Source organism: Euprymna scolopes, unplaced genomic scaffold (assembly GCF_053919585.1).
Source record: "Euprymna scolopes isolate OS-2025 unplaced genomic scaffold, ASM5391958v1 sca685, whole genome shotgun sequence".
NCBI classification, from domain to species: domain Eukaryota; kingdom Metazoa; phylum Mollusca; class Cephalopoda; order Sepiida; family Sepiolidae; genus Euprymna; species Euprymna scolopes.
In genome coordinates this window covers 2020-16261 of record NW_027633752.1, presented here as the reverse complement: position 1 = coordinate 16261, position 14242 = coordinate 2020, and the positions used below count along the sequence as shown (strand labels likewise).

General features: G+C 32.6%; 1 long non-coding RNA gene across 1 annotated transcript; it reads right to left on the bottom strand.

Moving 5' to 3' along the window:
• Positions 1-9600: 9600 nt before the first annotated feature.
• On the bottom strand, positions 9601-14014 carry LOC145275239 (uncharacterized). The gene is made up of 2 exons (XR_013867093.1): positions 9955-14014; positions 9601-9900 (listed from the first exon to the last, which is right to left on the bottom strand). It is a non-coding gene; the product is annotated as an uncharacterized LOC145275239 (long non-coding RNA).
• Positions 14015-14242: the final 228 nt, after the last annotated feature.

Here is a 14242-nt window from a genome sequence, read left to right as displayed (position 1 = left end):
AGCTGATGTAGAAACAGCTGGGTTTTGTTAATCTCATGGCAGACGAAATGAACAGTTAGAAAAAAAACAAAACAAGCATTGTTCGGAAAGTAATGGTATTAGATGCTTTTGCGAAAACAGAAAAAAGCCGAGTCGGATTTATTTTTGTTTGTTCCTTTTTAACGGTATCAGATGGCACGAGGTTGTGAGAGAGTTTAGAACTACAACAAAAACGGTTTGAGCAAAATGGCCAGGTTACATAGCCTGCTGTTATTTTTCTCCAAGTATTTCACTCTCAGCAAGAACTTCCATTTAACTTTTTTAACGTTTCTATATTATACAAAAGAAAAAAAAAATTTCATGTGAAAAAATAGTAACATATCCAAAAATTACGGTCCTGGATATGACCTTAAACTATATCCGATGGCGAGGCCCCAGCTTGCGGGCTTTGGGGAGTGTGGAGCCACCCTTTAATTGCCATTGCTCCCAGTTCCATTCTGCCCCGGAGTGGTAGTACCTGTTAGGGTCCCAACTATGGGTTAAATAAAAACCTACTTGAAAAAAAAATAAAATAAAAAAATATATATATATATATATATATATATTCTATCCAAAAACTTTTCTTCAAAATCACTGGATTTGGCATTAAATAACCTGAAAAGGGTTGATATGCTGTAAAACAAAAACAACCAACCAACCAAAAATTACAAAAACTAATTAGGTAGAAAAAATAGTTATTAATGGAAAACTTTTCGATTAAGTTTACATGGGAAATAAATTTTGTCAGACATTTTGAATTTTCGTCACGTGACATAAGCAACAGAACTTATCTCCCCTGTCAACTTATCTCTTTTTTTTTTTAGTAAGCGTAATATATTGATTTTATTTTCTTTCTGTGATAGATATAGAGAGGACCTATCTCAGAAACGGGCGAGAATCTGTCTCGGCAGCAGGCTGAATGACAGAAAAAGAGGCCCAAGATGTCGGCTGTTGTCTTTTAAAGCCTCCGGTCATGCATAGATCTCAAGCAGTCTCGTGTGGTATATGCAAATTGGGTGTGCCTGAAACATTATAAAAGGCAAGTCGCTGGAAGGAGTGGGAGAAACGTTTAAGACATGCGAATAGAGAATGTCGACGTGTATCTCAATGAACAACGAACTCTACTTGACTCAACTTGTGACTAGCGAACTTCTGCTTGACGTTTTAACCAAAAAGTTTTGTTGCTTTGCGTTAGGCAAAGACTTCTGATACACTTTCATAATTTCTTCTTTTTTTTTTGGTAATAATTATCTTTCTACCTCATCATTTTTCGTAATTTTTTAAGATCTGAGAATTACGTAGGTGCCTGTTTCACTTGAAATTCAATTTTTAAAAAATTTTTTTATATAATATAGAACTGCCAACTTTTTGGGTGAGCAAAGTAAATTCTGAGTGGTCCACTCCAAATCAGAGTCATTTTCCATTTCTGGCTGGTTTCTATTTTTTTTTTTTTTTTTTAAGACTGTTTTACTTAAGGTGTTGAATCAACTAATGACAGTATTTTTCCAGTCCAGAATAACTTAGTTGTACAAATAAAGTTGTTGCAGTCATCGAAGTTTACTGAAAGTGATCGTCTGCTCATGTGGAGTGAAATGGTTGATTCCATTGGGTGAGTCAGGAAGATCATTTGCTTTTCAGGGTAACAGGATTGAACCATGAATATACAAGAGTTTTTATTGTGACCCGATGGGAACCAGGCGATGCCGGGAGACTTTGCTAGTTGATTAAAGAACAGCTTGTAGGCTGGGTGGTCCCATTGACACGAATTCAAGGGAATTCGCACGGCTGGACTCTAATGATGATGGTTTGATGGTGTTTTAAACAGAATACGTCTGTTTCTGGATGGATAATAAAAATGATTTTCCCGCATACTGACGATAGAGAAAACGAAGTGCTTGGCAAAAAGAAAGAAAACTGTCAGCCCCCAGTGCTTGCATGATTAGGCCAGCGTGTAACTATCATTTGTAAAGTCGAAGGCAATAATCAATTCTGTGTTAAGAAAAGCCAATTAAGCTTTGACTTTTTTCTTTATTTAAAAACGCCATTGTTGAATGCAATATATTTCTCAGACCGCCCAGGTGACCATTTGAAAGCTGATTCAAAAGTGGAACAAGAGAGCAAACAACGGCGACGAGTTCGACCACTAGACGAAAACATGGGTGACGCCACAGGTATCGGCTACAGCTGCATCTCAGCCCCCAAGCCTGTGCATCTGAGCTGCCCTGTAGGGGTTACATTATTATTTTTTTTTTTTATATTGCCTTTTCACCTCAAAAAAGTCAAAGTGCCACTTAGAAGTAAGGGACTACTATTTGGGACAAAATATGTAGGGAGTTGAGCAGCAAGACATCACATTTCACTGAAATTCTGTATGTTAATACAGTCAGAAAAGCAGGGACCAGGGAAGGAATTCCAAAGTCTAGCAGTTCAAGGAGAGAAACTATTTCAGTAGAAGCTTTTCCAGCATCTAGGCAGCTCTACAATGTAGGGGTGGGATTTTGTTGCTTGTCAGGTTAGTCAGAGGTGATTACGCCGAAAGGGTACAAGGGCTTCAAGGTCATTGGAGCACCTATTAAAATGCTTGTACGACAGGCACAAAGGTGCACAGTTTGTTGATAGGGCAGAGGTTGGGAGTTTGGTTGGCAGTGTGGGGCTTTTTTTTTTTTTTTAAACCTGTCTAGAAGTGAAAGACTTGGGCTGGTGCATCTGCTACTCTACTCCGTGCATGGGGGAATGGTGGCCTTGTAGAGATTATCGGACACTTTCAGGTGTAATTAACTTTCTGGCAATGTAGAAAGGGCCTACCTTCTTAGCAGCAGTCTTAGCAATGCCTTCGATATTTGTTCAAATTCATGTTCCCTGTGAATGTTAAGCTGAGAACTTTGAACAAAGTATTTTCAGATAATGTATCATTAGTAGGCCTATGACAACAGCATATTCTTTTCGTTGTTTTGACTCTCGAGTATATATCCGACACAGTTAATCAATCGAGAACCACATCACTATATATAAAAGCATATAAGATATTAACGGATGCACACTCGAGAATCAAAGCAATGAAAAGAATATGCTGTTGTCCTAGCCCTAATCATTAGCCATGGCAATCAGTGGTTGAGAAGATTTCTTGTAATTGTTAAAGGAAATAAGCTTAGTCTTAGTAGCATTAAATGTTACCATCCATTCACATCCTCATTTCACTACAGACTGGAGGTTTTCCTCTAAGGTTTCAGCCATTTCCTTAGATATTGTTAATTCGTTTTCCCTTTGTGTCTGTTACAGAGTGTGGTGTTATCATTAAATATACCCACCTTTGAGAAAATTTTATCGAGGAGGTCATTTATGAATATGAGGAATAATAAAGGTCCAAGGAGTAACCCCTGGGCACACCCGCATTTATATCATGATTTGACGTACAACCATCAAGGATAACGTGAATTTTCTCTTATTTAAGGAAGATGTGATTATGTTCAGTATTCGTTCAGTAATACAATATCATCTGATTTTCATGAGAAGACCATCATGCCATACCCTATCAAAGGCCTTAGATATACAGTGCCGGCAAAAAGAAAGTCCGCACTTGTAATTTTTCAAAAACTGCAAATTTAAGCTAAATTAAATGTAACTGTTTAAACAAACTATATCTCATTTGATTGGCCTTTTATTCCTCTATAATATTACCTGTTCATATTTGACTTTTAATTGACACATTCTAGTGTTCACGTCAATTTAAAAATGATAACTTCAAATCGAGGAGGCAAAAAGAAAGTCCACAGCAACAAATTTGCTTAAAACCAGCTTAAATTATAGCCCCTAAATCAGTTTAAAATAGCCACCAACACGCAACAAAGCATCTCTAATAGTAATTGTTGTTGTTCCAGGTTATACAACGTAACATTTAGTCCATATGCCACGACTTTCTCTTTGTGATCGTCAGGAGCTCATTAATCTCCACCTTTCAGGTTTATCCAATTGAGAAATCGGCCGCAGATTGAAATGTGATGAGAAAACGGTACAGAAGGCTGTGCAAAAGCACCAAAACACCGGCAGTGTTCGTAATGCCCCTATATCTGGTCGTACTAGAGTTACTTCTAATAGGGAAGACAATGCTATCAAGATCCGTAGCCTAAGAAACAGATTTAAAACGGCTCCCCTTGTTAAAAAGTGCTCTCTTTCTACTGTAAAGAACAGATTAAAGGAATTTAATTTACGAGGATCTGTTGCAAGATGCAAGCCAACAATTTCTGTAAACAGAAAGCGCCGTCTGGACTTCGTCAGATGCAATGAAGATCATGACTCTTCATATTGGTCAAAAGTGCTTTTTAGCGATGAAAGCAAGTTCAATAGGCTAGAGAGTGATGGTAGGCAGTACGTCCGTCGGAGGAAAGACAAAGAATTTAATCCTAGGTACTCAGTTTCAATGCTACAAGGTGGTGGAGGTTTAATTTTGGTGTGGGGCATTATTAATACCAATGGTCCAGTGCCTATAGTTCGCTTGCAAGGTCGAATTAATTCGACCAAGTACATTAATATGTTGACTGAGCATTTTCTACCCTACTTTGGTTGGAATTTGGATGATAATCCCATGTTCATGCAGGATAATGCTCCCATTCACACAGCTGGCAATGTCAAGAGGTTCCTGGAAGAGCATGATATTCCGTGTTTGGATTGACCTGCACAATCTCCACATCTCAATACTATCGAAAACATATGGCATTACATCAAGCAACAGCTATGCAATGATAAAATTTTAAATTTGGAAGAACTTTCGACAAAAATTAAAGAAAAGTGGGATGCCCTTTCCCCGGAGTATTGCTGCAGTCAAATTCAAGGAATTCCCAAAAGATTGCAGGCTGTCAAATTGCAGAATGGCTATGCTACTAAATATTAATCACTCCATTGTGTTCCTGTTGTATTTGTGTTGCATTAATGTCCTAAAATTACATTTAAATAACAATTTTCCATTGTAGGGACTTTCTTTTTGCCTCCTCAATTTGAAGTTATTTTTTTTAAATTGACGTGAACACTAAAATATTCCAATTGAAAGTCAAATATGAACAGGTAAAATTACAGAAGAATAAAAGGCCAATCAAACGAGGTATAGTTTGTTTAAACAGTTACATTAAATTTAGCTTAAATTTGCAGTTTTTGAAAAAATTACAAGTGCGGACTTTCTTTTTGCTGCCTGTGTATCTAGAGCTACTGCTCGTCTCCACTGCCTTATCCAGTGTATGGTATATATGTTGTGACATAATCCTTAAATTGGATTATGTAATTAAGAAAATTTCATAATTTAGTTTTAGGCTGACAGAAAATGTATCGTTTCTTCTGTTGTTTTTTTTAGGCAAAAAATGAACATGGAAGAAAAAGAGAGTGTAGAAGAAAGAGAGAGAGAGAGTACTAAGAAAAGAGAAAGAGAGAGTGTAGAAGAAAGAGAGAGAGAGTACTAAGAAAGAAAAGAGAAAGAGAGAGAGTATAGAAGAAAGACAGAGAGGTGACAAAGACGTTCAGTGGGTGAATCAGCAAGCGAGGTGACCGGGTCACCCGGTCAGCAACACGCTTTCTGACACCTGTTAGTTACTAAGCGAACAAATAAACAAAGAAAGAAAGAAAGAAAGAGAAGAATAAGGAAAGTACGGGGAAGAGAGAGGAGAAAAAGAGACAGTTTGGTACAGAGGACTCTCTGCAGTGCTGGACAGACGTGAAAAATTCCCATCCCGACAAATCGAAATGAAAGGAGATAATGCCGAGGAGAAACTCCATCTCAACAGCGAAAGAAAGGGCATAATGTCAACTGTAAAATGATGCGGAACACGGCGCACCAAAAGATATGCAGCAGAGAATAACCAAAACAGTGAATTAATAATACGAGGAATATATCGCATGTTACAAACGGTCATCTGAAGCGAATAAAATGGTGGTTAAACTTCATGCAGAAAAGGAAACGAAAAGGGAAAAGAAAAAGAAAAACTGTAAGTCCTCTCTGCATACCTCTCTCTCTCATATATAAAGTTGGCGAGTTCATTTGGCCATTGTTTTGTTTGTATTGATGTATTTTTTTATTATCAATATATTTCTCGGCATTTTCAGATAGTAGATTAAGATACCCCTTCCACACCATCATAATTAGTTTTTTAAAAATTTTATTTAATCTCACTCCTCCCCCTCCCTACCATAGTTAAATTTTTATAATAAAATTACCTTTAAAACATTATCACTGGTGTCCATGTTCGTTCTTTCTTGCATGCTATTGTATTCGTCCTCATGTCTCCTTTTATTTTTACCCTTTATTACATGTGCGATAAATATTTGTTTTTTGTAAATTTCTCTTTGTATCCCTTTGTTTACTTTTTATTTACCCCCCCCTTTTTATCGCACATGTGTAACAATGTTCAGAGATTACAGTTAGGATATCTGTAGTAGAACAGGCTTGCCTACATCCATACTGTTGGCTGGAAAACAGTTTAGCAGCTGTGAGTTGGTGGATTAAATCTTGATTAAGGACTAAAATATTTGGGTTAAGAGACGGAAGAGGCTAATGGGGCAATAAGTTAGTGAGTCAGTTCTTTTGCCAGAATTTTTGTAAACTCGTTCCAGCAATTAGGAAAGTAAGATTCGTTAGGGCATTCGTTGTAGAGAACTAGAGCAATCTCAGTGGAGCATTTCTTTTAATAGTACAGCCAGGATGAGATCAGATGCACATACCTTTGAGGTGTCGGATTTTTTTTTTTGTTTTTTATATCACTAACTTGAGGAGGGGTGATTTTCAGATCATCTAGTGTGGTGTCTGTCTGCAAAGGAAAATCTGGGAGAGAGTGGTTTGCTAGGTCCAAAGTGGCAAACCATTGGGCAAGCAGGTTAGCCTTCTCAGGTGCTGTGCAAACAACCTTAAGCCTGTTGGATAGTGAGGAAATATTGAGTGCCCATTATTTACTACGGTTAGAAATTTTCCAGAATCATAAGTTCATAATTTTTGCAGCTCAATTCATTTTCTCGTGATTTTGGAATATTTTTTCTCATCTGCGGCTATTTCACTCTTGTAATTATTTCTAACTTCTATAAACTTTGGTCTGTTTGTACTAAACTTATATCGGATAAATCTGTGGAATTCAAGCTGCCTTTGAGCAATGGCAGCTGTGCAAGGAAGTGAACCATTGGGGAGAGTGGGGTTTGTTATAAAACTTATGGGTGAGAACATGCGCTTCAGTTGCTGCTTTGAACCATTCAGTGGTCTCATTTGCACACTGTTCGGCAAAGAGAGAAAAGATATTTTCCAATGGAGCATCTTGATGGTTTCCGAGTCAGCTTTCTTGTAGTAGCTTGTCGTCAAGTAATTAATATAACATGATCAGCATTCCTGAGTGAGCAAGAACATTTGTTACACAATCCTCAAGAAATACGTCGAGATGTGAGGCTTGTTGATCCTGTTGATCTGGGAGATGGGTTGGGAACGTTACTGCTTGTGTCAGGTGTGATGCTATATCAGCTATATCTGTAGAACTAGAGACATCAAGCTAATTACTGTAGTGGACATGGAAGTTAGCAAATACATGTACTTCAGTGCTGGTATCTAGGGAAATCCTGCATCTATGTTGTCAGAGATGCGGTCTATTAGGATACAGTCCTGAGTTGAAGGAGAATGGTAGAGGAAATATAATTAATGCTACGTTGCAGGTTTAGTCTAAAGTACATATATTTTCAATTGAAGATTATTTATTCGTAAAGTAACTATACATTCTGTAAATTCATGATTCATTTCAAATTTATTCATAAAAAATTCCAAAGTTGCAACAAAGTTAATTAATTGTAAATCAATTCGAAATTTTTCAAACACACAAATTTCCACTGTTATGTAAATTATGTTTATAAACTGACCTTAATGCGACAATTGGTATAGAAGTTTTTTTTGTTTTTAGCAAGAGTTCCATTGTCGATACGACACACCTCAAGTCGTCTTCCACATTTGATTTCGATATTTGTTTTTAAGGATGAAAAGTTAAAAGAATGCTGCCTTAAATAAATTGTTGGGACAACAATTAATTCCTTATTGCGATTTCTAATATTACTTGGAATTTTGGGGAACATTTTTGGTCAAAATTCTTTTTATTAACATTTTTTTTTTTAACTGTTTTATATAATATTCACGTTCAGCTCAAAATAATTTAGTGACCCTATGGTATTGGGATCACAACTCACATGTTGGGAACCACTGTTTTAGACCATTATGAATCATGAAGCCAATTTCACCAACTCTGAATATAACATATATACACAAATGATTGACGGTAAGATAAAGATGTGGGGTGTGTTCAATAGCAGCACACACAGAATACACTCTTCATCAAAAATGATAGGAAAAGAACATGTGCTTTGCCAGTATTCATACTAATATATTTATATCTAATATCTATATATAAAATAGAATTGTATCATAATTCAATTTTGCATATAATTTTTGATCAACTAATGAAAATAAAGTTATATTTTATTTAAGTAGAGGATTTCCTTCAGAATTCATGCTATTTGCTTTACTGAATGCTTAGGGGAAGTGTCATTTATAAAAATTTACTTGTGTTTTGGCTATGTGAAAGTATTAATATATTCAGCGATAATAAATCTTAAAATCGATTTCCACACTTTAAAATGGTACAGGTTGGTAGATAATTTCATTTTACATTTGATAAAATGTTATTTCTAGTATATTTTGTTTGTTTTCCATTTCTCGGCTGTTAGCTACACTGCACAAGTTCCTGATTTCAAATCTATGTCTGGCCAAGTATTTATCCCTTTTTCTATCCTATCGGCTTTTTTTTAAACACTATCTTCTCTCTGCTACCTCAACTGTTCTACTAACTATTCTTTCAATGTGACCAAACCAAAAAAAAAAAAAAAAAAAAAAAAAAAAAAAAAAAAAAAAAAAAAAGAGAATTTTTTTCCTTCTACACATCTCCCTATGTTGTACAGATTTAATCTTCCTCCGAGATCAAATCTATGCCTGTGTTTAGTGCGCACATTATACATCCATCGTATCATTCTCATATAATTTCTCTTCATGCAACACATGACCTCAACCCTCACCGGCAAGCTTTCACTTCCATACACACAATAAATTGACAATTATTTTGTGTTCAAACAATTTCTTTATTGTTAGTGATGTCAACTTAAATACAAAATTCTAGAAAGAAAAAAAAAAAGTCATAATCAACGTTCAAAACTGACTTTTTTTCATGTTGAAATTAGGATTTAAAAAGTAAACAAACAAGAATAAAGATTTTTTTTTTTTAAAAGGTGAAAAAAAAATATTTAAAAGAAAACGAAAACTAAAACCAGGGATAAGTACAAAAAATGTAGAAGTTTTAAATAAAAAAAAACAAGAACTTTCTAAACAGTGCTAAAATAAATTAAAACTTAAAAAAAAAACAAAAAAAAAAAAACAAAGATAACAAAAAAAAATTGCATTTAGACAATTTTTTTATACAATCAGAAATGAGGAACTTTTTAATGATTAGTTTTTTATATTTCCTTACCATTTTCCTTTTTTTGGGGGTGGGAACGTGTTTGCTTATATTTGTATATATATATATATATATATATATATATATATATATATATATATATATATTGTTGCAAGTGTGTGAGCAGTGATACGGAAAGAGGGGGGGGGGACAAGTTTACTAAAAAAAAAAAAAATAAAAAATAACAACAACAAAAACCTTCATTGCAAAAAGTCTTTGGCCCTTTCTTTCATTTTAGGCAAAGTAAGTGATAGCTCTTATCTCAACCTATTTCTATATTTTTTGTTTTTGTCAACAATTGATTTTTATTTACAAATTTAAAAATAAAAACATTGTTTTAACACGGAATGAAAAAAAAAAATTGTATTGCCTAGTTAAAAGAAAAACATTTTTTTTCCATTGGAAAAAAAAAAAATTGTATTGCCTAGTTAAAAGAAACAAATTTTTTCCATTGGAAAAAAAAATTGTATTGCCTAGTTAAAAGAAAAACATTTTTTTTCCATTGGAAAAAAAAAAAAAAATTGTATTGCCTAGTTAAAAGAAAAAATTTTTCCATTGGAAGAAAAAAAAAAAATTGTTTCATTTCAGACCATATCTTTATTAATTTTATGTTAGAAAATTTTTTTTTTTTAAATTAATTGTAGAAAAAAAATTAAAAATAAATTATCTCCTTTACTTTGCCACCTTCAAGTAAAAAAGGGCCAAGTTTTCTACTTCCATTCAAATGTACAGCTTTTTAGCTTTTGTCAGTGAATCACTTTTCTGATTTAGGCACAGGAGTGAGAATAAGGGTGAATATATATCACAGTTATCTCTCGGTTACAGACTTTTGTTAAAAGAATAAATTATCCATAGATATTATAATAATTAATAATAATAATATATTATAATAATTAATAATAATAATATAATAGAGCTAATTACATCGATGGCCAAAACCAAAAAAATACTTTTTAAATCCATTTTTATAAACCAACTACTTTAACTTTTAACATACCTAGGCACATTAAAACGTATTTAAAAAAAAAAAAAATTATACAATTGGTTAAAAGCAAAAGAGCTGGTAAAATAATAAAGCCATTAAAAATAGGTTAAAAATGTTTGTTTTCTGTTTTGTTTATAAAGAAACTGGTTTGAGATCTTACAGCACAATTTCATTGAGTTCTTGATCGCTCAAGATAAAAAAAAAATCTGTCTTAAATAAAAAAAAAAAAAAATTTTTTTCTTTCTCCATCAATAATTATCTTCCTTACTTCTATCTTTTATGATTTTTTTTTTTATTTTAAAGAGATTATTTAATTTGTAAAATTATCTGAACTAATTTGAACAATTTGTAAAAGAAAAACATAGATTAAAAGAAAAACAACTCCCCGAGGATCATTTTATTCAGGTGCGTTCACAAATATTTATAACAGGGTCATTCCACCAGTCTTCACTTTGAAACGTTTTTTTTTTTTTTATAGCAAGAATTTTTGTTGATGAATACGTAGATTGAATAGACGCATCTTAGTTTAGATGTGTCCAAGCAATTCAATGCGAGGCTCTGTTCATTGGGCTGTCACAAGTTTGAAATGAACACGACAGACAAAAGAAATGCTAAGTTTGAAATAGCAGTTTCATCGCTATATGCATAGTTTGGATGGACGCATCTTACTTTAAATGCGTCCATGCATCGCTATGAAAGTCTCTGTATGTCTGTTCACCTATCATGTTTCAGTTTGAAATTGCGTTTTCATAGGAAAATCTGTAGATTGAACGTTGCCACTTAATATCCATTTTTGATTTTCAGAGATACTTTATTTACAAAATTATAACTTGTTAAAATCATCTATTTGTTCCTTTCTTAGTCTGTACACTTCAAAAGAGGCCAAATTCATAAAATCTGGCTCTAAAAAGACCAATCTGGCAGCCCTAAACAAGACTATGAGAGTGACCTCCCTTTCATGTAGCCTCGGTTTAATATATCATTATAATAATTTATGATCATTGTTCTAATGGTGTGAGAAAGGAACTTGTAGTAATTTTGACATGTAACGGTTCTTCACCGAAGAAAGCAATCAGCAAAACAGTCTGTTAAAAAAGGGAACATTCGAAAGAAACAGGGCAAAAAGAAAACAACATTGTCTGCCAAGAGGTGCTGGACTGAAAGAGTAAATTAAAGATTGTCTTACAATGTGATTTTATTTTTGTATTGAACTATGTAACACAATATTACTTTCTGAGTATTTATTAATACTTATAAATTTATCTCATTTGGGTCAGTTTTATATTTAAAATACAATGGAACTTTTTCAAAGACATGTTAATAAACTCATTTATGTTATTGGTTTTTATATCCAAAAGACTAATTTTTTGCGCTATCCAGAAAAATATCAACTTTATCGAAACATATTTGTTGATTAAATATATTTCTCATTCTGTGGAATTTCCATGGGTCATGCTAGTTTTAAAATAACTTTTTAAGCAAAAAAAAAAAAAAAAAAAAAATTAAAAAATTCAAAAGATCATTTCATCTTCCAAGAAGGATAATAACTTAAAAAAAAAAAAAAAAAAAAAAAAACGTGGTTTCAAATTAATCCAAATATTTTTTAAATCGGCTTTTACATTTGAAATAACAAAACTGAAAGCTCTCGTTTACTTTCTTATGCATTCAAGCATTTAGTAATATTTACAGTGAAATGAGTTTCAGCATTATTCTAGCCATAAATATGACAAAATCCAATAATTTTTCCATCCTAAATCATTTTACATTACTAAAGTTTGCAAATTGCATAAATGAAGGCTTCTTGGCCTTCAAGCCAGGATCAAAGTGTAGTATCTGTTCTGATGCTGCACTTCATTTTTTAGTTTCGGTTAGTGGAAGAGAAATCTTTATGACTGATACATTTTTTTATTTTTTATTACTAACCAGAATGCCCCGTTTGGGGAAGCCCCCTCCCCCTTAAAAACCGACCTCGTGGGGAGGTTAGTAAAAAAAAAAAAAAAAAAAAAAAAAGATTTCTGTTTCAGTTTGCAAATTCTAAAATTTAAGGAAAATATAAGATAATTTAACCATTTTTTTTTTTTTTTGTAAGATAACGTTAAAAAAGGAAGAGAGAAGAACTTTTTTTTTTTTAGCGCGTGTATGTGTGTGTGCCAACACAAGAAACCAATGAATAAATTCAAAGAAGTAGTTTTCAAAAGTGTATCTAATCGACTGGAATTGTAACAGGAACTACAATTAAAAGTAAAACATCAAAAAAAAAGAAAAAAACTTTGGGACTTTCATACGACAAAAGACTTGTGCAAAAATGTTTCCCTATTTGGTTCAAGAGCACAAATGAACTGTTTAGATTTTGCCATTAGATTGTTTCGCATTCCACTTGAATTAAGCAGCCATGAATAGGGGTTTGTAGAAATGCATTCATATTTTAAACAGATTATTATTATATAACTTCCTTTTAAATAAAGAAGAGACATATTCATTTTAGGTTCTTGTTCAGAATTCAACCAAATTAAAAATAAAAAATACAGAAGAACCTCCACGATCCCGTACATAGCAGTCATGAAATAAAGATGTCATATTTAAAAAATTGTGTGAATTGATGAATTTTTTTTTTTAACTAAGAATTCAATCAAATTTTATGAGTAAGCAAAACGGAGCATTGTAATCATGAAGAAAGAGAAAACAAAAACACCCAAAAAGAAAACGAGGGAAGAGAAGTCCACAATAATTCAAACTTGCAAGATCAATTAAATTAATTGAATTAAAGATTTATTTTTAAATTTCCCATTTGTCAAAAACTGATTTGTAAATTGTTGACTAAAAAGTTATTTTTCGCTTTTAAAGTTTAAAAACTGAAAGGCAAGTATTATGGCTCTGTTTGTGCTCCTACCCCAAAATAAAACATTTTTTGAATTAACAACTGCTGTATCAAAGAACACAGATTTTATCTAATTTATTAAGTGGCGGTTATTGTGGGAGCTTTGTTAAATGCTCCTACACTCGGCATAAATTTTTCTAACAATCATTACTTAAAAGAGCATTTTGTTTGTAGTTTTTTTAACAAAAAAAAAAAAAAAAAAATACATTCCTCATGGTAAAGTTTGTAAAACGGCTCCTTCTTCCCCCCCAAAATGCATAACGTGGTTATCTCCCCCCAGTCACAAATACGCAGTAAAAAATAACAAAAATAATAATTTGGACTCAGAATCGGCCAGGGTTTTAACCCCCTTTACAGGATAGTTTCAAAAAATGAAAAAAAAAAACCCAAAAAACATTTCACTATAAAAGATAGAAAAGCAGTTTCTTTTGGCAATCTCTAGCAACAATCAAGTTTTTGAAGATCAATTTAAAAAAGACCACAAATTAATGCTGAAAATTTGAAGTTAAAATAATTCACAAATCTCGCATTTCAGAACTCTTCAATTAAATTGATTATATAAATATCAATTAAATTGATTTTTATATATATATATACACACATAATATCAATCAAAGTGATTATTTTTATATTGTGTGTGTGTATATATATATATATATATATACATACATAATTTAATTATTTTATATATATATATATATATATACACATATACATAAATTGATTATTATATATACACACACGCATACATACACATAATTAAATTGATTATTTTATATATATATATATATATATATATATACATACACACACACATAATATCAATTAAATTGATTATTTATATACATA